The 25,858-nt window shown below is 42.7% G+C and overlaps 1 protein-coding gene and 1 non-coding gene across 2 annotated transcripts in view; one reads left to right on the top strand and one right to left on the bottom strand.

The window, feature by feature from the left end:
- Ror (tyrosine-protein kinase transmembrane receptor Ror) overlaps positions 1-25,858 on the top strand; it is a 203,702-nt gene that overhangs the window by 6,679 nt on the left and 171,165 nt on the right.
- On the bottom strand, positions 6,864-6,984 carry LOC113465223 (U5 spliceosomal RNA). Its single transcript, XR_003390064.1, has one exon. It is a non-coding gene; the product is annotated as a U5 spliceosomal RNA (small nuclear RNA).

Genomic DNA, 25,858 nt, shown 5'->3' with positions numbered 1-25,858 from the left:
AAGACGTTCCTTTGTTAAACGTCAGACTGTTTCAACACTTACGATCCGTAAAAATTTAAGAGGCACGAGAACATAACGACGATCGTTCGTCTGCATTTTGACGTCAGCTGTACGTCTCAATAACCCGTCGTTTACTTCTCCATCTGTTACATTTTACGATCAGAAACAACGGAATTCGATCCGGGTAACAGAAATACCTACGTACTCTGAAAGATTTAATTTCGTTTAACGCGTAGGTCTCTACGTTTCTCACGCTACTATCAATTAAACTCTTTTCTCGTAACGCGTTACTCAATTACGGTCGCGATAGAAATAATCGAATGAAGGTATAATGCGAAAGATTTATCGTCACCTTTCGCTTTGCATTTTGTCGTGATTTATGTCCGGTCTCGGCAGACGGAATATAAGGGGTAAAAATGGTGAGTTAGAGCCGTATGAGCGTGTGCGCGGCGCACAGGGGGTGGATGGAAGCGGGGTTGAAACGCTAAGGCAAGGCGGACGGCCGAAGCGAAGTCAATGGCCGGCGAGCGAGGGCGTATAAATCTGAAACTTAAATTTAGATCGTCTCTAAAACGACGCTTCCCCTTTCCATGCATGATCCCGTCGGGTTCTCGGGCAGTGCTGCCACCCTGTCCTCCTGGACGCTCCAGCCGGAAAAAGAGAACCCGGGCTCTCTTTATGGCGATCGTCCGTCCGCCTCCTTGGCCACGGTCATGGTTTTCCGTTCTGGTTCAGGGTTATGCTCTGCCTCGATCACGTTTCGAGTCTCCACCAACCTCGTTCTCTCTTATTGTTTCTCCTTTCCCTTTTGCTTTCGGCCGGATTCATCGTCAGACTCCAGGTTCTATGCGTTTACAGAAATATTCGGAGGACGTGGAACTCTTAAATGACGAAGCTGAGTACATATTAATTATCGTGTAAAAATATATTTGGTTCCGTGAAAAATGTTTCACGTCGTGATTTCATTACGTTAATTGTGACACAGTTGAAAACGTACTCGGTAACTGGATTTGCGAATAAAAAACAATTGGAACTCGAGTACGTGGAGGGTAGATGGAAGAACTTGGGTAAAACAGAGGTTTTTCGCGCGGCTGGATTGCCTGAGAGACAAAGTCGACGGGTTTAGCTGTCGGGAAACGAGTGTGTATAAAAGTTGGAAGAAATTAAGAACAGCGGCTGCCGCGTTCTTTTCGTTTTCATTTATCTTGCCCTTTTTGTTGTTTCCCCGGTAATATTCCGGTGTCGATATTGAGAGAAGTTTTACAGAGTGATCTCGAGCACCACTTTGATCCGTGGCCGTTGATACACTTTAGCATTTCGGTGGAAGTTTTGTAATTAGAAAGTTTACTGCGCCCGGGGAAAACTGTTTTACTGGGAAAAGTGAGCGCGCCTGGCGTCAGCATTTCTTTATCGACAGGCTTAATAACGTTTCGAGATTATTAATTCCGAAAGCCTCGCGTTTGATCGGGAACACGGTGCGCTTATTGCCAACGCCCGAAATCGAGTCTGATCGCAGGCAAACTTTTGTTCCACTGGTTAATTCAATTCTGATGGAAAAGAGCTCTGATGTTGGAATGTTGTTGATCGTTCAATTAAAAAAGCTTTGTAGTTTCTGTTCAGAAATTTTAATCAAACGTACAATTCTACGCTCAAAGAAGCCAAGCGCTCCGTTCAGATTTCTCTGTATTAAATCGATGCACATGAGTTCCTTATTTCACACATTCGTGAATGAATCAAAAAACGAAACGACGTTTCCACATTGGCGAGGAATTTAGTTTTTACGAAGCAGAGATCACGTTACCGTTTGTATAAGAGAAAATCGAGCGTTCCGCGCGTGTCCTAAGGTTAAATTCCCCGTCAACAGGTTAGTAAAAGACGAATAAGGGTGGAGGCATCTTACAAATTTAACTCGCGGCCCGCCGCGCCGTTCGAACGAAACGAATACAACCGCCCGGCTTGTTCCCGTTATTTCTGGCGACAGTTTTTAACTAGTGCAATCTGCGAATAAAGCGTTCCCTGCTCGTCTACCCACTGTTTAACATCTGCGAGTCATTTTCCGTCGTTATTTCCACCGGGCTTCCTCGAATCGCCTTCTTTTTACTCCTCCGTAGATTCCCTACCAACCCCTACCCCGTGCGACTCGCTCTTAATTATCTTGTCTCTTAAAACCAGCCAACACTCATTCTATGTTCTATTCTCGTTCATACGTACGGCGAAAGGGTTATCATTGTTTCGGTTATTCAGAGAATTGTTGCATGGAACTGGTTTTGGTTTTATTATAGATGTTCGTTAAATCTTATCAATTTATCTCCGATAATAAAACGTCAGATTGACGCAGATTCAATGCATAGAGATTGCATCAAAGATTGCAATTATTTTCGTACCTCGATACAATGTGACAATCTAAACGTTCTACTTTAAGGATGTATTGGCTATACAGTCAATCCCAAAAGTTTATGCACTTTAGAAACGCATTTTTTAAAAAGAAATCAGACATCGGAAGAACATTGCTAATAATAAACAACAAAAAAAAATTTTCGATTTTTCCGAGATTTTTCCAAGGGGTACCCCTTCAGATATCGCGAAATTTTCGTTTTTTGCCAATAACTCCCAAACCGCTGGACTTACGGAAAAATTGCATAGGACCTTTCTTGTAGAGGACGACGAGATCTACAATTTCCATGTAAAAATTCTTCGCTAGCTTCAATAGTTTACGAGTAATTTGCAAAAAACTGTTTTTTCGTTTTTCGTCAATAACNTTTAATTATAAGAAATGCGTTTTTCTAAGGTACATAAACTTTTGGAATTGACTGTATAGCCAATACATCCTTAAATACGTACAGAAGTATTTTGTATTTTTCACAAAATCGTTTCATTTGATATTGATTATATCATTAAAACGGACATCATTAATGTTTGCGGTAATCTTCAATTAATATTTGTAACAATTACGCAAATGGTTTCCATCTAATTACGATGCCATTAACGTGACGATCGCTCGGGAGTATCATATCATGTGTCTTCGTGAAATAACCGGTCCGCAAATTGGTAGCGCGACATAATAACAAGCAGAATTAAACGAAAAACGAAAGCGTAGACAATATATACACACGCGGTATAATGCATCAACGATGACTCTTGTGCGCCGCGGAACGCGCGTTGCACGCGAGGCGACCGCGAGCCGCTACCGGAACTCCAAAGGTAATTTTCATTCATAGAATATTCAATTTTATTGCCGAAACTGCGCCGCGAATTACACTAGGAGTCATCCTCTGTAATCAGTCTGAGATTACTCGCTTCGCTTTCCCAAGACGAGACTCGAACGTTCGGATTCGATGCAAATATTCTCTATATTTGCTTTCTTGTTTTTCCACAGACAGTGAATTTCTCGATGAAATCGATCCGTCTACTTCTTGAAACGCGAAAAACGTTCACAAGCTTCGTATTTAAAGCGAACGATTAGTTCAGAAGAATAAAAGATCCCGTGAATACCGGAATAATTGGAGGAGAAGCGCGTGGTACATAGGCACGTCAAAGGGAAGCAAATTCGACCGCAAACATCGTTTTCATCGGGAACATCTCCGTTTCCCCACGGCATGTGTCGTACAGTCAGGCTCTTGCGAATATATTTAACAGAGGCTAAAAGCCACGAGGGAAGGGGTCGTGTGTCGCGTAGGCGTCGCGTATCGTCGGTGTGAAAGCATCAGTCGTGCATAACGAAGAGAGAAGCAGCCACTCGGCTCACAGTCGTCAGACAAGATTCGCTAATTGGGATTAATTCGCGCTAATTAATTAAATCACGAAATGCTCCGGCGTATGTCGCGCGTAGGCGTGCCGCGTGTGTGTGCGCGTGTGCACGCAACGAACCGAAACGTAGAACTTTGTGACATGCATCTTGCTGATAAAATCGTTGAGCTACAACGCGAGAAGGTGTCCACGTGCGTTCTGCGAATCGATCGGACGTGAAAAAAAATCGTGGTCGATAAGCAGCTGCTTGTCCGTGAAACCGTGGGACTCGCAGGAAAACCTGTCAGTTTTCTGGTTGCGAGCTTGTTCATTTATTTAATCGACTTGATGACAGTCATATACTGTTTCGTTATCTTTTTATTATCTTCTTTATTGCGATCTTTAAATGAGAGACGGTGTCCCGTGTGTCATTTCAAGTTTTATAGATCTCGAATATCGATTATAGATATTTCTACTAATGATGTTAATATACATATTTTAATTACGATCAGTCCAGTTTTTTTTACATTTTGCATATGTATTTTCATTCAAACGATTCTGCTATGAATGCGTAGAATTTCAAACGTTTGACGAACTTCTTTAGAAAAATAAAAATAGAAGGAAAGAGCCAGTAGGGATTAAACAAACAAATACCAGTGAGCTGTTGGAATTTTCGAAAAAAAAATTCATTTATCAGGGATAAACTGCAGGTTGGTTGAGCTGTCAGTCAAAGTAGAAACCGAGAGTAATCCGATCGGTCTCGAACAAAATCAGCATCAAACGCAGAACTCCTCTCCCTCTCTTTCTAGTTCGATTTTTTGGTGCTGGGAAAAGTGAACGACCATCGGCTCTTTGCCTTCGTTTATATTAATTACTTTTCCACAGACGCGTAACACGACCCCTGTTATGCTGCACGGTACAATATTTTTCGAAAACAAGCAATGCGTTTAGGCAAAACGCAGATCGTTTAACGAAAAATATAATACTTAATAAATTGTTGAAACAACTGACGAGGTTTGTGAATCTTCCTAAGTGAAATGAAGATTTTTTAATAAAAATTCAGAATGTTTCTAGTCTCACATTGATTATAAGATTTTAGTATGGAGCCTTTGAAAACGAATTTTGATAAGATAAAATATGTGAACACGTCCACTCGTTTTACATGCGTAGAAAATTTCTTCTCATCAAATCAGTAGACAATCGTTTATTTCAACCAATAGTTTCTATTCGATGATCCTGATAAAAGCGGAAGCGATACTTGGTTTACGATTGTTTGTCGACACCGAGGACCCACGTGAGTGGCAACTTTGATATTGGAATACGAAGTCGAACGATTTCGCCGTGGCTCGAATTTTAGCGTATGCACCGTGCATGTACGTATTTACATACTCAGATAGAAGGAGAGAAAGAGAGAGAGTGAGAGCTCACGTGTTCGGAACATGTTTGGAATCCTACTCTATCCTTGTTGAAAAAGCGATCTCGCTGCAATGTGCGCTTTCATAAAGTTATAATTAATACCCGGCCGGTCAATTCAAATATCGCCCGGTCCAGCGTTATGCACCTGTCGTCATAATTAATATCGTTTGATTTAAACCTACGAGACGTCGATAGGAAGTTTGACGTAACGCCATTTATTCTTTTCACAAAAGTGTATGGGTAAACGTTGTGAACAATTTCCTGAAAATTTTAATGTCCAATCATTATGGAAAGGTTTCGATTGAAATCCTGTAGACATTTTATCGTTTATTTAAAGTTTATATTAAAATCTCACGTCTCGTTAAGCTGCAAATTTATAAAACTTTAAACGAGGTAAAAATTAGTATAACACCGCGAAAGAAATACACACGTGGTAGAGACGAACTTTCTACCATAAAATATCCAAACGGATGTTGCTCAGGCTGAAATTAGTTCGGAGAGACAAAATTCCTTGGAGACATTTAATAATGAAGTATACTGGCAGTATTATTTCGAAAGACGAAATAGTGACAGTCACGTAGTTTCGTGTAAGTGCCGTCGAGCCTGTATCACCTTTCATGGCAAATTTATGCGGCGCGCAAATTTAATAGCAGCCATGCGTGCGCATCAATTACGATTACTCGATGCAACGTTATATAGGATTATCGATCGTCTCCCGCGCACTTAAGCCATTATATACGCGTATATCTATATACATCCCTCGGAGACGATAATAACGCCCGGAACCCGACGAATTGGGAGGATATTATGTACTAACGATTTTAATTAATTCCTCGATACACCGGGAAATCCACCGGAAAACGATAGCCTTCGCCTTGCCCTCAGGCTGTTCGGTATTGCCACTCTCTTTCGTTCCCCTTCGCTCCTCCGATATACACTGTCTTTTGTCTTTGAACGTCGCGCCGTAACGCGTGAATAGAGGAGAAAATTAGATCGGATCGATACACGGCTAATGAAATGCCCAAGAAATTCCATCTTCTGAATATTTCAACATTTTTCCTATCATTGCTATTTCATTAAATGAAATATTACATTGATTACACTCGCTTGAAATGTGTAAATAGTAGTTGAGATCAATTCGTTCGTGTCGCGGTATCTCTCAAGGGGATCGTAGAATTTATCTTCCTCTTCGGGATGTTAAATCACTTTGAAAGAGGAAATTCCGGGTGAATTTCGTGCTAAAGGGAAAATTGTAGCTTAACTAACATCTGATGAAAACATACCGGGACTGTCTGTCGCATCATACAGCCGTCATCAATAACTCGCAAAGCATCCGCGTTTGTTCTACGTCAAACGGTCGATTATAAACGACTCGACGCGACACGTCGTGACACTATTTTTCTTGAAAATACGTTTGTACGGTGATACCAAATCGGTTTTAAACGTCGACGCGTCTATCATGTACAATTATCGAGATCGACTCGGAAAGCTTTCATTCAAATTCTCACGCTCTGTTCTAATGTCGATACATCTGAACGAACCGGAATTATTTTCAAATACGCTGGTTGAATTATTCAGTTATTGATTTCATTTTAATAAAGAAGGAACATTCGATAGATTCGTATACAGCATGTTAAAAATTTATTCGATTTGCAAAAGAATAATTTGCAGATAATGTTAGGGTAATTGATCCTGAAAAATTGTGTTTTAATTATCATTATGACCCAGCTTGCGCTAGGCACGTAAAAAATTGGTCTATAGACTCATCGTTTGTTCCCCTCCACGGAAATCTTTAGTAAAAGGCGAAAGATTTATGCGTGACCTGAAGGGAAACCAGAGTGGGGAACCGAGCCACCTGGCATCCTTTTATGTCCCTTCCATGCCGTTTTCACTTTCGAGTTTACTGCCACCGGGTCGTAGCCATCTAGCATAGAGTGGAGTAAGGATACGTTCAAAGAAACTTACGTGTCTTCGCAAGTTTTCATTATCAAATATCTCCAATTAAAATACTTAAAACGAATCAGGAGGCAGATTTTGACGTCACGAGAATTAGAGATGAAATTGGGTAGACGAGAGGGTGTAAACTTTTGTTGCTCTACGCTTTGCGTTTCGATGGTCAGCTTCGGTGAAAGGATCGGCGTATGTGTACGTATCTACCCCGTTCATAGCCTTTTCGCCACGATAATACTCGGACGTGATATCGTGCGTTCGATTCGATGGGTGCGCGTTCCCCGATTCGCTGGACTCCCTTTGATTTTCCGATCCGTGCCACGATTCCACTCGGTTCGGTTGCGTTTCCCTTTAGTCGGTTCAGCTCGCTTCGGCATAGCGTCGGATCACTGCAGTTTTACGCGGTGTCTCTGAGTTAGGTCACTCTTTCGAAACATTTTCAAAATCGTCAGTTTGTTTTACTGTTAATAATCCGATTGGTTGTTTCCATTTCGTAAAAATGCAATCCGTGGTACTTTCATTAAAGCTTGTTATTAAATGTAACAGAAGTACTAGTCAGAACTACTGCGAGTCAATTAGAACTATTTTTCTTTAAGCAAATTTAACTGGCTCGTTTAGGTCATAATTTAACATAGAGGTCCATTAACGGAGATCGAGCTGCCCTCGATTCGTAGGTCACTTCGAGAAAGTTCTGATGGGCTAATTTGTATCTGCTGAGCAATTAATACAATTAGGACATGGAAACGTCGGTTCGCTTCAATTTGCTTTGATTAACATCAGTTTGCGCTAATTCGCGTTAGGCTGAAAACTTAAGCAATTCGTATCGAGCTTGGTCAGTTTAATCGATCAGATTCACTTCAGATAAACATGAATCAATCGATTAAATGTCGTCATATTACAATATAATAAATCAAAGTATTTCGTATAATCGTCAATGCAATATTTGGTACGTAGTTTCTTATAATGACTGCATATGAATTCTTTACATGACGGAGATAATTCAATGAATGTATTTTGGCAAATATGTTCCCGTGAGGTTTTATAATGAAATCAATGACCGTAAATGATATTTATTATCTCATTTAACGATGTTTCGGTTAATCCGAGCCTTTCTCTCGATTCTCTACTCTCCGATTGGTAGTGCAGGTTGTTTCGCTATTTTGAAGAGAGCAATTTCGGCGTCGCTGGCTCGCGTTAGGTAAACGGTATTCGATTGGTCGCCAGTCGAACGCGTTGGATCCACGCGATCGCAGGGGTTAAACCTCTGCTCGGCTGCTTGAATATCCTGGCCTGGCCATTGTGTCCGGTGGCTGCACGGTCCGCTTGCTCCTTTTTGCCGACATACCGCGTTTCGTGCGCGACGCTACGATCGTCTCCCAACCCCCCACCGAATGCATCTCGTTGATTAACTCGCTTGGGGTTGCTGTCCGTCGGCCGAAAGGAATACCTGGCGAACCCGATGCAACCCCTACATCGCCGCGTGCCTTCAGTAATATGCGCGCCGCGAATGCCGTTCCTCGGACAAAGCTAATCGAATCGAACGACACGCTCGCCTCGATACACTACCAGACTCTCTCTCACACTCTCTCTCTCTCTCTCTCTTTCTCTCTCGGGTCACGAATTCAACTATGCGAATTCTTGCCGGCCGCGGGCTGGGCTTTTGCTACGAATCAGTCTGTAGTTTCCCCGATTGGATATACCGGTACCTGCAGATGCTAGAGCAGTGGATATGTCGATCGGGTTTTGTTTCAGTTTGATTTTCCTGGAGTACGATTGATCAGTATACTTATGTATTTGTCAAAGAAGTCTTACGTGTTGGAAGTTACTACAATAGATTCTCTGTGAAATAATGTTTGGCGTAACGCGATCCAGGCTCGAGTATCCGTTTAAAGTCACCTGATATTTCTTTTCATTCTTCGTTCTCTTTATACAAATTCTTCGTTGATTTGATACATGCAGTGAATTAATTGGCACATTTTATGACGGAGTCAATAAAAATTATATCGTGTTTCGTTCTAATCAGAATTTACAGTATTAGAAAACTGACGAAGAGTGAAATGATTTTGCCTTCTTATTCCACCAAATCCCACTTGACCGTACTTCCACTTTTACCAATTACGAAGCAATACAAGTACGATACTTCGGTACTTCGTTTCGCATCGGCTAAACAATAGACAGAATCCAATCGGAGGCAGGGAGAGGCATCGTGCGATTTAATAGCCAACGGTAAATCCTCGCTTACCCGGGAAACCCTCTCGTTTCGAAGTTCAGCCGGCCGAGCGCGTATCCGGTGTCGCGACGCGTTTTAATAATTGAACCCAGGCCCGTGCAACTTCGTTCTCGTTTCGAATTCCCGGAGCTTTCGCGAGTTGCGCAACAATCGCGACGTCTGATTGCCTTGATGGTTCTCTGTTAGGTGCAGGGGACGTACCCCGGGTCATTCCCGTTCACAGCGGCGTCATTCCCGATCAGACGTCACGTTAAAATCGCGCTTAAATTCCACCCGAACTTTCCGCGTTTGTCGAGGCGCCAATAGTTTGGAATTGAAATGTCTTTACGCGGAGTTTACCTCATTGCCAGTCGTAAGTTTCTTGACAAGCAGTCAGAACTTTATTATTCCAAGTATATTGCTGTGTCGTGTAACATTTTAATTCGTGATGATGAAATAATTTTGTGAAACGACCATAAGCAAAGTAAACATAAAATTTCACTGAGAAAGATTATTTGTAATAAAAAGAAAGTTGAAACTTATTCTCGGTCCATCATTTTGTAAAGTCACCTCGGAGCGTCGTTCCTCTGAATTCGTTGAACAGCTGAGGCAGAAATTAAAACTGGTGGTACAAAGAAAAACGCGAAAATTCTCATTGGAATCGTCGTAGCCAGGCTTTGATGTTCTCGGATTACGTGATTTTAACAAACGACTTACCCTTACGTCGCGCCGCGCGCCCCATCTTACGTTTACTCGTTCGTTCCTCTTCCGACCCCAGAGCGTGGTCGTCAAGATACAGGGACGGGGTTGAATTCGACGAAGCGATGGGTTCACCGCTCGCTTGTTATTTCGCCGTAGACGAATCAAAACGGGCTTTGGTTCACTTTAAGAAGAAGGGCGTCGGCGCGAAAAGGCGCGAGTCGATGCTCTGCCGACACTTAAGCTTCCCAGCTTTTAATTGCTCGAAATCCCGACGATTTCTTTTGCGAGCTGGGTCCCCGGCCTTTCTCTTTTACGCTTCGTTCAAGCGTGATATCATTCCACCTCCTCCTCCTCTTCGTTCACCCGCGGCCAGCCTCCGGGTCCCTAATAAAGCCGCCCCCAGCGAGGAATTCGCGCGAGCTTTTACATTGCCCCATGGGCAGGGAACGGTTTGTGTACACTGGGTGTGGTGGAAGTCGTGACACCGGCGAGGGACGATTTTCTTTGGGACGGTAGTAAGTCGAAGTTGCCGGAATTAATGAGTTTCGTGTGGGCTACCAATTTTCCAGGGAAATAATTAGTAAATTGATCGAGGGGAACGCCGCGTGCAGCGTACCGTTTTCTAATCGGGCGCAAAGGTGTTTTCGATAGGTAAAATTTTGATGTTAGTTAAAAGGGTTTTAGATGTTACGTATCAGGTTTCTTGTAAGAACTTTATTATCCTCGGAGAGATTGAGAAATGACTGTTCTAAAACTGAATTATCATCCGAATTACCGCGCGTGATACGATTTTCTCTTTCATCGAGCTCTCGGAATTAAACCCATTCGATCAAGTTTCAATTTCAAGTTCCCTGGAAAAAATAAGAAATATACCCACCATTCCACAGCCCTCGAAACCTCGTTTCCACTCCCTCTTCCTTTCTCTCTCTTTCTCTCGTGGTTTTGTTCGCTGGGCGATTTCCACCGCGCGCACCCTGTATATACATACATATAATACAAATAAAGCCCCGGGAAGGCCGCTTAAGGGGTGGAGGCGCGCGCGTACGGGCTCATTTTCCACGAGTGTCATTATGAACTAGCGGATATTAAATTTGTGCCGGTTGGCCTGGCCGCGGTTACCGTGGAGACCCCTCTGCGCCCTCGCACGCAGCTTTCGCGTGGCTTTCGGATCATTATTAGTGCAGCAAAGCAAGTGCGCGTCCGGACCGTTTAATGAATGCCGACCGCGTCGTGGTCGCCGATTAAATTCCGACGAGTGATCGATGGGGTGGGAAAACAGTTGTTTGATAGTGTCGAGCACCACCCCCGTTCCCCGATGCTCTCGGAGTCTTCTTTCCTTTTGGGGTAAGTCCGTGGGCTGGGTGACTGAACGAGGGGTGGCCGGGCACCTATGTGCGCGTATAGGGGCATGCGTCCGTCGGGGCGCTCTGTATTTTTAGCTTTAGCCGGGTGTGAACGTGGGAATTTTGAAAGCTTCTCGTTTTACGTTCGAGGAAATACGCGAGGGTGGATGGTTTCACCAGGGAACTAACGATTCGTTATTTGCTTCTCCGGGCCCGAAGTGTTTTAGTGTCGCGTTACCCGAAAAAACCGAACCTTTGATGGGACCTAAATGTCTCATTAATTATTTTCGGCTTACGGTTTGTCAAAGGAAATTTAAGGTTTCCATTTCAATTGAAATATACGATATTATGGAAACATTAATGAAGTCAACGATAGAATATTAATATTGGATTCGTAATGCCTAGGAAATTTATTTAGAATATGAATGAGAATTTGTAAAAATTCGTTTTATTAATATCGTGAAAATGAGGTCCAAGTTCAGCTCGTTGGTACCAATGTTCACACACACGGCGTTCAATATCTAAAAGCCAGAGGTAGAAAGTACAGACTGTAACTCATTTTCCTCAGCACTCTTTATTACTACTACTACTACTACTGCTGCTACTACTACATACATTTAAGCTAACCGCGTGGCGCGATGAAGTAAATGCATATTCAGCCGCTCGTTTTTTCTGCTTTATATTTCATAACGAAAATTGTTTCACGAAGAGTAATCTCTTGTAGAACTTTACACGGTAATAACGACGTCACGAGCAGCCATACAGGAAGACCGTACAACTGCAAGAGTAACCTGGTTATCCATATAATTATACTTTGCAAATACCATTTCCTTGTTAGCTACACGTTTCATTCAGTGTATAATTCTTTTATTTAATAATTACATATATCGGATCAGTGTAATGATTTCTGCATGATATATTTAAAATAAGATATTGTTTCATTCGATCTAACCACGTGTTCTTAAACGCAATGTAAATTTACATAAATTCTGATTGTAAATTTTATTATGGATAAAAATTCTCTTGAAGCGGACGTAGAAAGATAATCTTGGTAAAGACGTTCTCCAGTGCCATAAGTTTCACAGTCTTGGATATCGGTAGGGAAGCTCAGGATGAAATATCTATCTCGACGCACGTTGACATGGTGAACGGCGTTCTAATGGGTAAATCATGAGTCGGAACGGCTGATGCATGAGGTTTCCGCGTCGCGTGTTGCTCTCACGAGCTCATAAAAACTTGAACCACCGCTACGTCGATGAGAAATATATATATAATATAATATGTATACGTATACCTCGTAGGGAGCATGGATGATTAAACTGTCGTTTACGCGACTCGTAGATATTTCTGATGCCCCGAAGACGTGACCGAACGATATCCAGGTTCTCCGGTATCAGACTAAACGCGTTCATTCGTCGATCAATAATCCGCCCCCGGTGATGACGTTCATCGATCTTGTCTGTAAAACAGATACGTCTCTTATTAGTTCATTCGTGATTCGTTTTTCATTTCACTTATCCTGGTGGATCATTTAGGATTTCCTATACTCTTTTACAATATACAAAGATCTCTGATTTCTTGATTTCACTTGTGAATCAATAATTCATGCTGTGCACTTGAAACGGTGTTCGATACCATAGATGGATTAGGAAAATGTTTTTTTATCTTATGCCGAAATCTGATCATTGAATTTCGAACGTGACGTTACGCATCCATCGAATTTTTCAATATAAAGTTAAATGAAAATTTATTATTTATTTAGCAATTCCAGTGTTATGACTGGAACATATATTCTTCTCCAAAGTCGATAAAATACTGAAACATACGTTCCAATTACCTTTAGACATAAAAGTGCATGGGGAGTATCATAAATAAAAATATTGGTTGCGACGGAATCAGAATCTGCAATCGATGGAAGTAGTATGTATACCCCCATAAACCAGTCCTCGATCGTTTTACTCTGCTTGAAACATACGATAGCCCGTCGAACCCAGTCAGAGGTTTCACGTATTGTTCTAAACAGATTATGAAACCACCGATCATCGTTAGAACATAAAATTAAACCATTCGTTCGTGCATATAATGCTCGCTGAATCGGTGCATTGTTCCATTCGGACAAATCGCAGTTCTATGGTTTTTAATATCGAGACTTATGACACAAGTCTACACGCACTTTTACTCGGTGTGTTTCCCGCAGTAACGAAAAACCTGGCCCGGGTGAATCGAGCTTGTTACCGCTTAGCTACCCTGGGAAATAATTTCGTTTTCGCGTAATTGCTGAATATTAAACGAGTCGACGCGCGGCTATTAAGGGGGCGAAAAATGAGAAATTTCGTGGAAAACGGTGTTTCGCGTTGGAAAAATGCAATTATCGCGACTACTCTCCTCTCGTTCGTACAATGTCGAGGGAAAGAAAAAATCAAGTATAGAGAGGAGGCGAGAGAGAGTGTGAACAGTCGTAGCGGTACGCGAGACGAGGTTTGGACTTTGTCTGCGGCTCTGCGATAGTGTCAGCGTCGACGAGATCCGGCCGATTGCGATTAAATACACGAATTGCTGTGAATAATACGACTCGTCGGACAAAGGAAGCCTCGGTAATTAAGCGGCGAGCAAGGGAAAAGAAGTAAAACGTCTTCCGGGAGTTTGGAAGCTTATTGCATTCGAGTCTCTCGCCCGCGTCGCGAAATTTGCTGGTTGAAGTTAGAAACAACTGCTTTCTCGTTATGATTAAACATCGTTGAAAATTCCTTAGTTAAATATAAAATGAAATTAGCTCTCATCGTTGGAACAGTATTATAAACCAATTTTTATTTTATACTCGTCACCCTATTCTCAATTTCTCTATGATTTTCACGAATCGTATCCGTATTATCTTTCCCATCGCATCGCGAGTTTTATATTAAGTTCCGAAGGCAACAGTTAGTCGTAAAAAGGGTGCAAATAAATGTTGAAGTAAAACCAAATTTTCCTGCCATCCTATAAAACCTAAACAAACTCCGGGCTTAAATTTCGTATAAAAAAACTTCAATCTACGTTTACGGCTTACCTAGGCACCGTAAACCTCCAAACGTCGTAACTTTTATCTTGCCTGGCCCAACCTTCGATCATCGACCAGAAGAGTAAAGCAAAGAATACATAGAGATTGATTCAAAAAAGTAGTCAATTCACTTTTGTATGCAGAAACTTGTTTATATTCAAACTCTTTTTTGCGAATACACTTGCAAGTTTTCAACCGGACGGTTAGTGTGTCCGTACAAAAATTTTCATCTGCTGTTTCGAGTAATGAAATGCACAAGTGCACGTTTTCAGAGTGAAATGAAACATTTAGAGGATTAAAAACCGTGAGATGAAGCGAATCGAGGTCGTTTTGGATGCACGAAATTAATAACGACCTCGTTTGTCCACTAACGAGAAATCGCCAGGAGGGAAAGGGAGGGTAGTACGATGCGAGTTTACATGTCTGATGGCTATTAACAGACCGCATTGTCATTATAATTGTGCACACGCATACGTGAAAGACGATAATGAGCGCCTTAAAGCTTAACATCCAGATTGATGTGGCAAATTGAATTCTCTATGGGATACGTTTGATTCCCTGCTACGGGCAGAGCGTTTGGACTGACGGGATTTATGCACAAAGGAAGACCAGGTAATTACCTGTGCGTCGGACAGTGCCTTGAATATCAATTCGGACCGAAAATTGGATGTCAAATCTCGTCGAATGCGCGCATGTTTTGGATCAGGGTTCCTTCTTCACGTAAAATCAGACCGTTGGAAATCGAATTTGCATTTTTTTTTTCTTGCCTTTGTCCAATCACGTTTAGCTGTCCAGTTAACATGTACAGGTTGTGACAATGATTCTGAAGTCCAAGATAAAGTGTTAAATCGTCGTTAGAAGTCTGTAATGGTCCATGCTTTAGCTATCAGTTGATCTCTGAACTGATCATTAGTTTAGAGGAGCGAATGAACGGTCTTCCCATGAAAAATGCATACACCGGCGCGTATAGAAATGTAAGAGGGGTGGGTCAGATCAGATTTCGCAACGAGCATATACACATATCATGTAATTTTCCGTATCTGAGGCCATAAAAGGGGCTATAAGGAGCAGCTGTAGTCGGCGCTCGGTATCTGTCGATTCGAAAGGAAGAACGCTCGGAGAGCAGCGAGCGAAATCTTTAATGTTTGCTGGCTGGAAATCGATGCAACCTCGAGATTCTGCGTAAGCACAATACCCGGCGTCTCTCTCTCTCTCTCTCCTGGTCCCGAAACCCGCCGCGGGGGTGGGGCTATGCGAGTCATCTTAAGAAAATTACCGTTCGCGGACATTTTGCCAGAATGGAAAATCGATGTGTTACGGCGACGCTCGAACAAGCCTTCCAGGCTTTTGTCGAAGGGTGGAAAGGAGAGGAACGGGAGGCTGCATGGAACGTCGGAGACGAAAATTCCACGACGCGACGACGTTACCAGCCCGTTATACATTCATGCCCTTCTAATTTTCACATTATTCAAAGATTTATCGGGTACTCGGTCAGCCGAGATAACAAATATCGATGCTCCATTAAGAGCAGCCGAAATTGCGTTCCAACGCGTCTTCGGGATATCTCGAAATAACTGTTAATAAAATTATGACGGAAATAGGAATAAATATGATAAGTCGAATTAATGGCTTAAACGATTCGGGACACCAGTGATTAGATAAAAAAATAGTATTTCATGTTTCACGATTATGTTCACGTTAACATGAAGAGACGTTGAGGCTAGAGCGACTGTTAATTCAGTTTCGCGGTCCTCCTGGTAACCATGCGAAATTTGCGCAAACTTTTAGTGATGTAATGTTAAAGGTGGACGTTCACAATGGCGTTAATGCGGTTTCGCGGTTGCCCTGGTAACGACATAGCGAAATTTGCGCAAACTTTTGCCAGAGGCCACTGTCGCGACCAACTTTCCATTTGTCCGGGACGTGATTACGTTGAATTAGAAATAATATTCTCATTCACGTGGTCGGATCTTGCCTCTTGCTCGAAACGTCAGAGAACTGAATCAAACGAGCGAGTCGATGAAACAGCACAACACAGTTCGTGCAAATACTTCGTTCAATAAAATCATCTAAATTTAGCTCTTCACGTTTACGTAAAATTTTCTCGGTGCTTAAGAGACCGAATCACTTTTTTTTTTGTAATAAAGAGTATTTTTATGAGACTTCGTAACGTTTACTCAGCAGTGATATAGCTCGAATTAGGCTCTTCGGAACGAGGGCGATATAGTTTCGGGGTAGCTGTGGAACGGCGGGTTCCGTCGTCAAAAAACCGATATCCGAGAGTGTTATTACGAGCTGCTATCACCTTACGGTTGCCTCGTGCTGTCAAAGCACTCCAGTCACTCGCAAGCCGTAGCCACTGCGATTAAGTGTTGACACTGTCATCGATCTAGCTCTTTGCAAATTCAACCTGCGTCCTTCTCGTCTACAGTTTCACGAAGAAGGTGTCTCTATCTATCTCTCTCTCTCCCTGATACTCCCTCACTTTCTCTCGGAGTCCCAAGTCGTGTTGGCTTGTTTTAGTTACGACGCGATAAAGACGTCAAATCGAGTAGACTTCCTGCTCTGTTTAACGTACGTGAGTAATGACTAGCTTCGAGGAAATTAAACTTGGTGAAAGGAGAATCAATCGAAACGAGAATCAGCACTGGCTGGGAGAAATTAGAAATTTTAATCACGTAGCATTTTTATGTAATATTTATTTATACTTCGTACATACGATTTCACATGTTTTTCGTACATGCATCGAAATCCGCAATCTAGTGAACGACATTGTAATTAAAGTAGGATTTATCGAAAGGTATTTTAAACTGCAAATGAAACGACCTCGTAGCTTTAATTAAAATGAAAAAAAAGCTGTGTTCGTTCCGCGTTTTTTTTTCATAAAAAAAATTATTTTCCGCCGCTGTCTATGAAAACCAATCAATCTCTCGGGTATACTTTTACCGGGAAACGAATTAATATTTGCCCGGTACGCGTGCGTCAATTAAAAGCAACCCCCCTGTGCTCCTCGTTGCTCGACGGGCAACGATGTTCGATGGTATCGTCGAGGCGAGCGACAGATTATTAGCGGATACGCGCGAATTGACCGATGTCCCTGGTCGAGTAACACGATGTCTCGTTACTGTATTACGCGGCAACTGAGATAACCAGAAAATCGAGCACCGTTGTAAATCATGCCGGTAGCGCGGGGGTACGGTACGTCGGACTACATACCGTGTCCTCGAACAGCCGCGGCTCGCCAAGATAGAACTGCTACACGGCGCACCGGGCCGATGCGACGCGTTGTAAATCGCGCCGCGTGTTCTTAAGCTTTTATCCCGTCGCGTGCGGCTCCTAATTAGATTCCGCGTGGGATATTTTTTATTCAACACGCCCGAGGTTTATTTCCCGTGGTTCGGCTACGGATTCCTCGGGTACAGAGAGTAAAAAATTTATTCTGACTAATCGGGATCTTTAGTTCCACGGCTGCCTCGCTTTATTAATGTCGCAATTGCATCTGACGTAATTAATGTCTTTCCAGTTCGTGATTAAGGGTTAAATATCGAATCGACGAATATAATCGTGTGACGGAATGTTCTAGTTCATATTTTCTGTACATTGGATCAAATTTCATTAGATATAAGCCAGTGTATCTTCGGCTATGATCCCGGATAAAAAGAATCCCGAAAACGGGTGACAGAAATAACGACTCGGTTTAAGGATTGATCAATGTCGCAGGGCAAACACGTAGGCTCGTTTCGATATCGGTGGAGGCAGAGCTCCGTAACACGGGGTCTTACACGATGCCCGATCCCCGGTGGTAGGACAACACTGGTAAACTCTGCCGTTGTCTTTTCCTTTGGCCGAGCAGTCGGGTTAGCGCTAACAAGATTGCTCGAAGGGATCGGGCATAATCTCTTCCCTCCTTCCGTCTGCTTCGCTTCCTCGTCTCCTTTCGAGATTACATCTTGTACGTCGGGCACAGAATCCACCTACCTCAGGAGAGTCCCTCGCCTCTGTCATCTCTCTTTATTCTCTTCGGCTCTGTGCGCGTTTCGCGGAACGTTTTCCAGCCCGCGAGCACGTTACAGAAATCGTTTTCTCTCCCGGCGAAAGGTAATCGACTTTTAAGCACCGCCGCCTTCGCTGTAATTGCGGAAGAAGACACCGAAGTAAGCGGCCACGCTAAAGGGTGGACGGGAAAAAGGGGGAGAGAAAAAACGAGTCCAGGGACAGAGGGGTGAAAGTTCTCCTCTCGCGCGAAACAACGGCGACGGGTTTTAATTTGCAATTGATAGCAGGAAATTAAACGCTTTCCGGTCCGGTCTTATCGATAAACATCGTGCATTCGTAACGGCTAGTTGATTCCTGATTGAGTTTGCAGATTTTCATTTAAGAATCAGTGGTAGTTTAAAGTAAACAAGATTCCATCTTTTAAGACTTTCCTTTAGGTTCTAAAGAAGTTTATTTTTTTCCTTTTGCATTATTCATTCGTTCGTTGTACGTAGCGAGTTTTCACGGCGACTGATCAGCTTATTGGGTTGTTCGTTGCCTCGTTAACATCCGTAAGTAAAACCGGAGCGTGATAAAAAACGATTCCCGGTAGGGAAATGACTAATGCGAGCGAAGAACCATTTAATAGCGCCACTGTTGTTATACTGCAGTGCGTTTCGGTGCGCGTTTCGCCGGGTCAGATTAATCAACATCCGGTCCAGCTTCTGGTTAATTACGAGACACACAGAGGTTCGACATCGTGACGAGCATCTGTTCGTGCCTTCTTCGCATTGTCGAGCGTGCTCAAAGGACCCTCTTTGACACTGTTGTTCGCGACCCGCCCTGATCACGCCAGCGAGATAGCGCACGTAGCGAGAACCCGGCATCGAGAGTGAATATTCATTCGTCCCCATCAGATTCGCGCCGACAGGACTCCGTAGGTTTGTCCAAAAAGAAATGTCTCGTACATAGATACACTCCGGTTCATGAGTTACTGTCTGTCAAAAAATCTGAAATTAGTCACCAGTTGTTATCTGCATTGAACGATCGTACCGTGAAATGAATTATGCTCGAAGCAACTGAAACTAACTAACAGTAAACTGAAAACAACCGACCATTTTTAGACCCGCTATAAATATGAGAACGTATTGTCGTCGTATTTTTCATGCACGTACGAGCATCGTCTAATTCGAGACAAATCAATATGCAGCATAGTTTCGCCGGCGGCGACATTTCCATACGAACGTCGAACGTTACAGATGACTATAGCGCGCGGTACAAGTCGCGAACTTTTCTCGATGCACGTTTCATTTTTGTTCCTCTCTTCGTTCGGCTTTTTCCACGATACGCAAGCTCGACGACCGTCCGACTGCTTGGTTCGTTTCCTTCCAGCGCGTAAACGTTACGACTTGGCTCGTAAACCGACTGAAATTTTCTCTAACTGCCGCTCGTAAGGAAGCCTTTCGAGAGGCCGTTGATATGCAGATGCATAGTTGCATCCTCTGGTACCCCGCGTTTAAAACACGCTTTTACCCTGCGTAAGCGTTGGAAAATCTGTACGGTTATACTTCGCTCGAATTTGTTATAATCTAAACGTCTTTTCTTATATTCATTTCTATTTTATTTTCACGTCGGCTCTTATATAATCATTTTTACATCGAGTCAAATTTGGTGCAACGCTTGTCATTTAGTTTTACGAGTTATTTATCGTACCGGATACAAAGGATAGAATTTTGAAACGATCTGAAATCGTTTCGACAGTCAGTTAAGCTCGAGTGTTACTACACGTGGAGCCGCAGACGGTTAAACTTTTACGTGGTACTGTATATGCACGTAAGGGTGGCTGAATACGAGATAACCGCGTCTCACGACACTTCTATCGCTCGTCGGAGTCGTTGTTTCATCCATTCGTAGTCGTGTATTCAGTAGTTGCAGGTAGAGGTACACCGATGCTGACGAGACGATAGCTCCCTGTTGAGCATTTGCTTTGGTCAGGAATCGGTTTACATGATTGATCGTTTGCATCCGTTTAGCTTATAGAAGAGAGAGAGAGAGAAACACAAAAGGAAAGAGATATGCAATGGATAAGAGTGTTCCACTTTGCATCGACGTAATATTTCAATGTTAAATACTGACGTCAGAATATTTTCTTCCCAATTTCAAATTTTCTTCCCTTCATACAAAATATATTACTATCGTATGCAGTTCATTAAAATGGAACTGTTAATTTTCTCTCTCGCAGGAAAGCCGAGTTCTTCGCTGGTAAAGTATCACCGGTTCGGTTCGTGCAACGAGAACGTGCATACCTGAGAGGTAGAGATAAATTTCTTTCCCAGCAGTAGTTACATATCTAATTCCCTACCATTGCGAGCTTCGATTTTCGCACCGGTGTATTTCTCGACGTTAGCCTATAGTTGCCCCGCCCTCATTAATGACAATGGTTTCTTTAAAAACCGAGTGGGTTCCTTAGACCGTATTGCCATCGCGTGTAAAAGGGAGCGCGGGTCCGCAAGACGTCGCCGTGTTAGCCACGTGCGGAATCGATGTAACACGTACGAGCGTATTCGCACGCGCAATTTGCAGTAACTTCGCAAACCCCGGCCATCTATATGCGTTCAAACGGCATTTACATACGTGTACCCGGTGTTCACGCGGCCAATTGCGCACGTGTACACTTACATAATAATCGTGCACGGAAATCTCCTGCTGTCGTTACACCAACTCGATTTTCAATCCTATTAATCTTCTTCAATGATGCGTTTTCTTATATTTATTACTCCGATCGCCGATTGCTTTAATGCAAAACAGGCTTACTCGTTCTCACGTATTTGCACTTGTTTTAATGCGACGTACATCACGATTCTGACAATGTACTATGGGATTAATGTGTAAAGCGATGAAGGATTTAATTTTTATATAGCCAAATTGAAAAGTGGTAGAGTTTTTTTTGTATTGAGAATGAGAGGTAGACTGCAAATTTTATTGCTAATTAAATCTGCATACAGAATATTATGTACAATGTTAAAAGTGCATATTGCAATAAATAGAAGATGAAATTCTATGTATCTGAAATTTGCATAGACTTGTGCACTTATGCAGCTGTTATCAGGTTCGTGAGAAATAAACTTAGCAAAGATTTACGCTTCGTAGATAAGAATTGAGCGGAGATCGATCAGGCTTCGAATGTATGGCTGCATCTGAAGCGGAATCGTAGTGCTCGAAAATAGGTCCGCGAGATATCTGCGACGAAAACCGGTCTTAACCGACACCGCAGCGTGCTATTTCTCACGTGGGTTCAGGGAGCTGTACACTTTACCGTGCCCCGTCGCCTCGTCGTGGTTGGACAGCCGCAAACCGCACGAGCTTCTTGTTTTACGCTTCTTCCCGAGGCTGTTAGCTCCGCGTCCTACTTTATTTATCATTACGACCCGCCTATCGAATAAATTAGCCTCCGTAGATTGAGCCACGACTAAATCGCCAATTCTTTTGCAAAAATGAATTTAGAAGCGATCGTGAGTCTGTGTCGCGTGGTCGTTTTCAGTAATTTTTCGTCTCGTGTTCTTTGAATTAAATATTGAATAGTTGAGAGGAAATAATAATTCTTCATTATTCTCCACAGCGAAATTTATGAATAGTCTTTGTAGACTGCTATTACTAAACGATGCTGTAACATCGTTGCGGACGAGGACTGAAAGCGCGAGTAAGAATTTGACAATAACGGGAAGCAATTGAGTCGTCCTCTCTGAGAACGTTACAGAGGGCTCGAGGACCGCGAGCGATCATAGAAGTCGAGGCAGGGTGAATTAAGCGGGTCGCAAAGTGGAAGACAGATGTTTGACCCGTGAAAGTCCTTTTTCTGGGAAATTACAGTGGCCGCTCGTGGAGGCAGTAATTTGTTACGGGAGAACCAGTAATTACTACCGTGGAACCGCGCTATCGAGCCAACTCTGTGAACCTCTTTGGTTTACCTTTCCTTTTGAAATTCTCCCCCTTTCGTCGCGGCCGCCCCGTTACGTTTTTTCACCGCTTACCGTGTTTACTCGCCGTGCCACGGCGAGCAGAACCGAGGCGGAACTCGCTGGTAAACTCGTGGCAACCTGGTTAACCGTCGAGAAGCTTTCATCGAGATTTCCTTTGCGGACCGTTTGATTTTCATACACACGGCTTTTGACTCGCCGCCGCCCTTCGACCTTCGCTTGTTCAGGAATAATCGTCAGCGACTCTGCTACCGATTTTAATACAGTGCTCACAGCTTACAGTAGTGATAAAGATCTACCCGTACCCCCGATCTGTCGACGTCAATCGAACATTAGACGCTCGCCACGTTCGCTCTGATCAGTTATTTCCACGATTCGATTAAATCGGCTCGATTAAATAATAGTGAATTTCGGCGATATTTCGTAATAGAGCACCGGCGGATCCTCGCAGTACCTCGGCTCGTTCGTTCATTCTTCGCCACACCGCGTTCTGCTCGCTAATGTCTAGCCCGCCGCTTTTTTCCGTCCACCGAATTTTGTTCCTGTACTCCGGACACGTTCTATTGGCAATTTCGATCTGAAACGTTCGCCGAATGCCAACTCCGCGCCTTATCCGTCTACTCCGGGCCACGTTATCTGCGCAAATCCGTTTACAAGCTTACCGGAGCTTATTATACGCGACTGGCTAAAGCCGACCACGAGACTTCTCGGATATAATCATGTTTACGCGAATCTCATCACCTCTCTTCTTTACGCCATCGTCATAAATTGAACCTGCGCGAATTATAATTGCTAATGTATGAAACTACTCGGAATATAAAAACACGAATGCGTCGATGTTTAACCAGTTAACTGTGTCGATCATTTTGCAATGTGCGCCCCAGTGTGTGTCGCGATAATCAAGCGATGACGGATATAGTTAGCTCTCAGGAAGTTAGAAATCCAACTCAAATTATCTATAATTTTCATTTGTTTATTTCATTTCGTCCTGACCCCGTAACATTCTAAACATATTAAAATTTACGAATATAATTTAGTTTTCGCCAGAATTACAATTTAAATATGAAATTGTAACAAAATTTTACGCATGACGGATATAGCCGTCATAACACAAGATTCTGCCATTCTTCCATGACGGATATAGTCGTCAAACACACTTAACTGGTTAAGTGACAAGTAATAATGGATGATGAAGGTTTCTTTGGAGAATATAAACCTTTTGTACTCAGCAATCTAATGTAGGAGAGATTGTTCAGTAGTGGTCGTAGGGTGGTGCCTTTTCAAGGCACTGGTAGCACTCGAAGTGAATTCGAAATATTATATTCGGAGGGCACAGAGAGATATTCCATGTACCATTCGCGGTGGCAAGTCGAACGCTAAGTGAATCCCTTGCGATTAATTGCGAGCACAGTCAGGTGCCATTTGTTACCGTTCCCGGCACGGAAAATAATACCCGCCGTGTAACACCTGGTCGCTGACTGGAACTTTGAAATGCTCACCATTTCCCTCGTAACGTTTACGGGTATAATTGCGTAGTCGATAACCGAGCCCCGTTTATACTAAAAAGCTGCTCCTATTAATTGCAGTTTATTACGACGGTTTCGATCTTTTACATCTCTGTCGAAGGATAAAGTAAAAGCTGGTTTATCTAGATACTTTATATAATACTTTATTAAATTGGGAAAATTGGTCTTGTGAAATAAGTCAAAGTTATCTTCGTTTTCAATTAAATAAAATTCATTATATTCGGCTTTTACAGAGATTGATATAATTGCAAGTTCAGTATCGTTTCATGTGAAACGTTCCATTTAACGCGTTCCGTTTGGAAAATTTTTAACAGAATTTCTCTTTTTTCATGGGAACACATTTTGCAGCTAATTGTTTTAATGAAACGCCGGGCTATCTCGGGGTGAAAGAGCAGCCTTTAACTATGTCGAATTAGCTTTTTCTGTACGTTAAAAACCCGTCTCGACAAGCTGTCACGGGGCAAGGGTTCAAATATGACTCGTCGTCGTCGTCGTCGTCGTCGTCGTCGTTGGGGGAACGAAAGTATTTTTGCCACCGCGCACAGGGGGTGGCGAAACGACCTGCCGGGCACAGGATTAATTACAGCCAACAATTTTAATTCCGGACAACCCACGGATCGCGAATTACTTCTGGATTGCCGTGCGTCGAAATAACCCGCGCGCCCGTCCGTCGGTTTCTTTCACGTCAAACAAATGTCTCATGAGCTTTCTCGAGGAAGCTAATCTTATTAGACCGCGGATTTTTATATATTTCTACGAAGAAAATATGAAATATTACGAGCAGGTTGTACATCGTAATATATATGAGAAACTCCTGTCTTGATACAGACATTATTTATAGACGGTCTTATTATTTTGGCTGTCATATCATTAATTAATAGCAACTGGAGTAGCAAATGGAAGTGAAAATAGTTGAACAGGAAAAGGTGAGAGAGAACCTCTTTTCATAACTGTTCATACGATTCTCTCAAGTTTAAAAAAGCCACTGCTACATCGGTCAATATTATTCTACTTAAACTCGCCACTCACCGTGCATCAGATTCCCATTCAATTTTAAACGTTCGAACCTCCACTCAATCACATCTTTCGCCCATCAAGAAAGCTGTTTCAGAACGGCATCCCTTTTTCTACCAAAGCTTGTTTTGATAGCCTGGAAACTAAATGCAATTCTTGTATCCTGTTGAATCAACATGTAGTCGAAGGAACATCGAAAGATGAGAATCGACAGTAGCAATTGTATGATGAGACGAATGCTTTATTAAAAAAAACTGAATTGTATTTAACAATTTAGAACATGAAAATGTAGACTACACTGCGGGATATAATCGTTGTAGAGGTGATATCGGGGTGTCGTAAACGGAACAGGTAGAGGAGAGACGATAGATAATCGAGCATTATTTCTGCGCGAGGGCAACGACGACGTTCTGTTCGTGATTTCGACGTAGCGACGATAAATATCTTTTTGGGGTTTCGTTCGACGGCGAATAGTCGCCTGGGGAGAGAGGGTTGCGTGGGCGGATGAATTTTGGTCAGGGAACTCGTAAGCAACCCCATGAATCGTACGTGCCTCGGCGGGAAGTTCGCTTCGCCCTGTCTCCATCCCGTTGTCAACGTGTATCAACGCTCTCCGTGTGCGTGAACACGTATACCGGCTGTTCCACAATGGAGATCTACAGTCGTTTCAAAAATATCATTCATTCGTGTGTACAATCTATGATTCAATACAAAATATTCTGTGATCGCTGATGACTGCGTTTCTCTTAAGTCTTCGCTTCTCTGTACTTCTTAACTTCCTATTCTGTTGTCTTCTTATTTTTCACACTAGTTTTCTATCTTTTCTTTTGTTTCCTTCATATGCAATCGACTCTTCATTCCCGCCAGTTTTGACCGAGCAGAACTAGTAGACACATTTAACTCGCGTTGTTAAGCAAAGTTTATATTTAAAAGTACAATTCTTAGGTACTTTGGTTTACATCTATGGCCAACGACCCTAACAT

This window comes from Ceratina calcarata, unplaced genomic scaffold (genome assembly GCF_001652005.2).
Source record: "Ceratina calcarata isolate Rehan_Ccalc_2016 unplaced genomic scaffold, ASM165200v1 scaffold153.2, whole genome shotgun sequence".
Taxonomy (NCBI): domain Eukaryota; kingdom Metazoa; phylum Arthropoda; class Insecta; order Hymenoptera; family Apidae; genus Ceratina; species Ceratina calcarata.
Note: the sequence above shows the minus strand (reverse complement) of the source record. Positions and strands in the feature narration are given on the sequence as shown.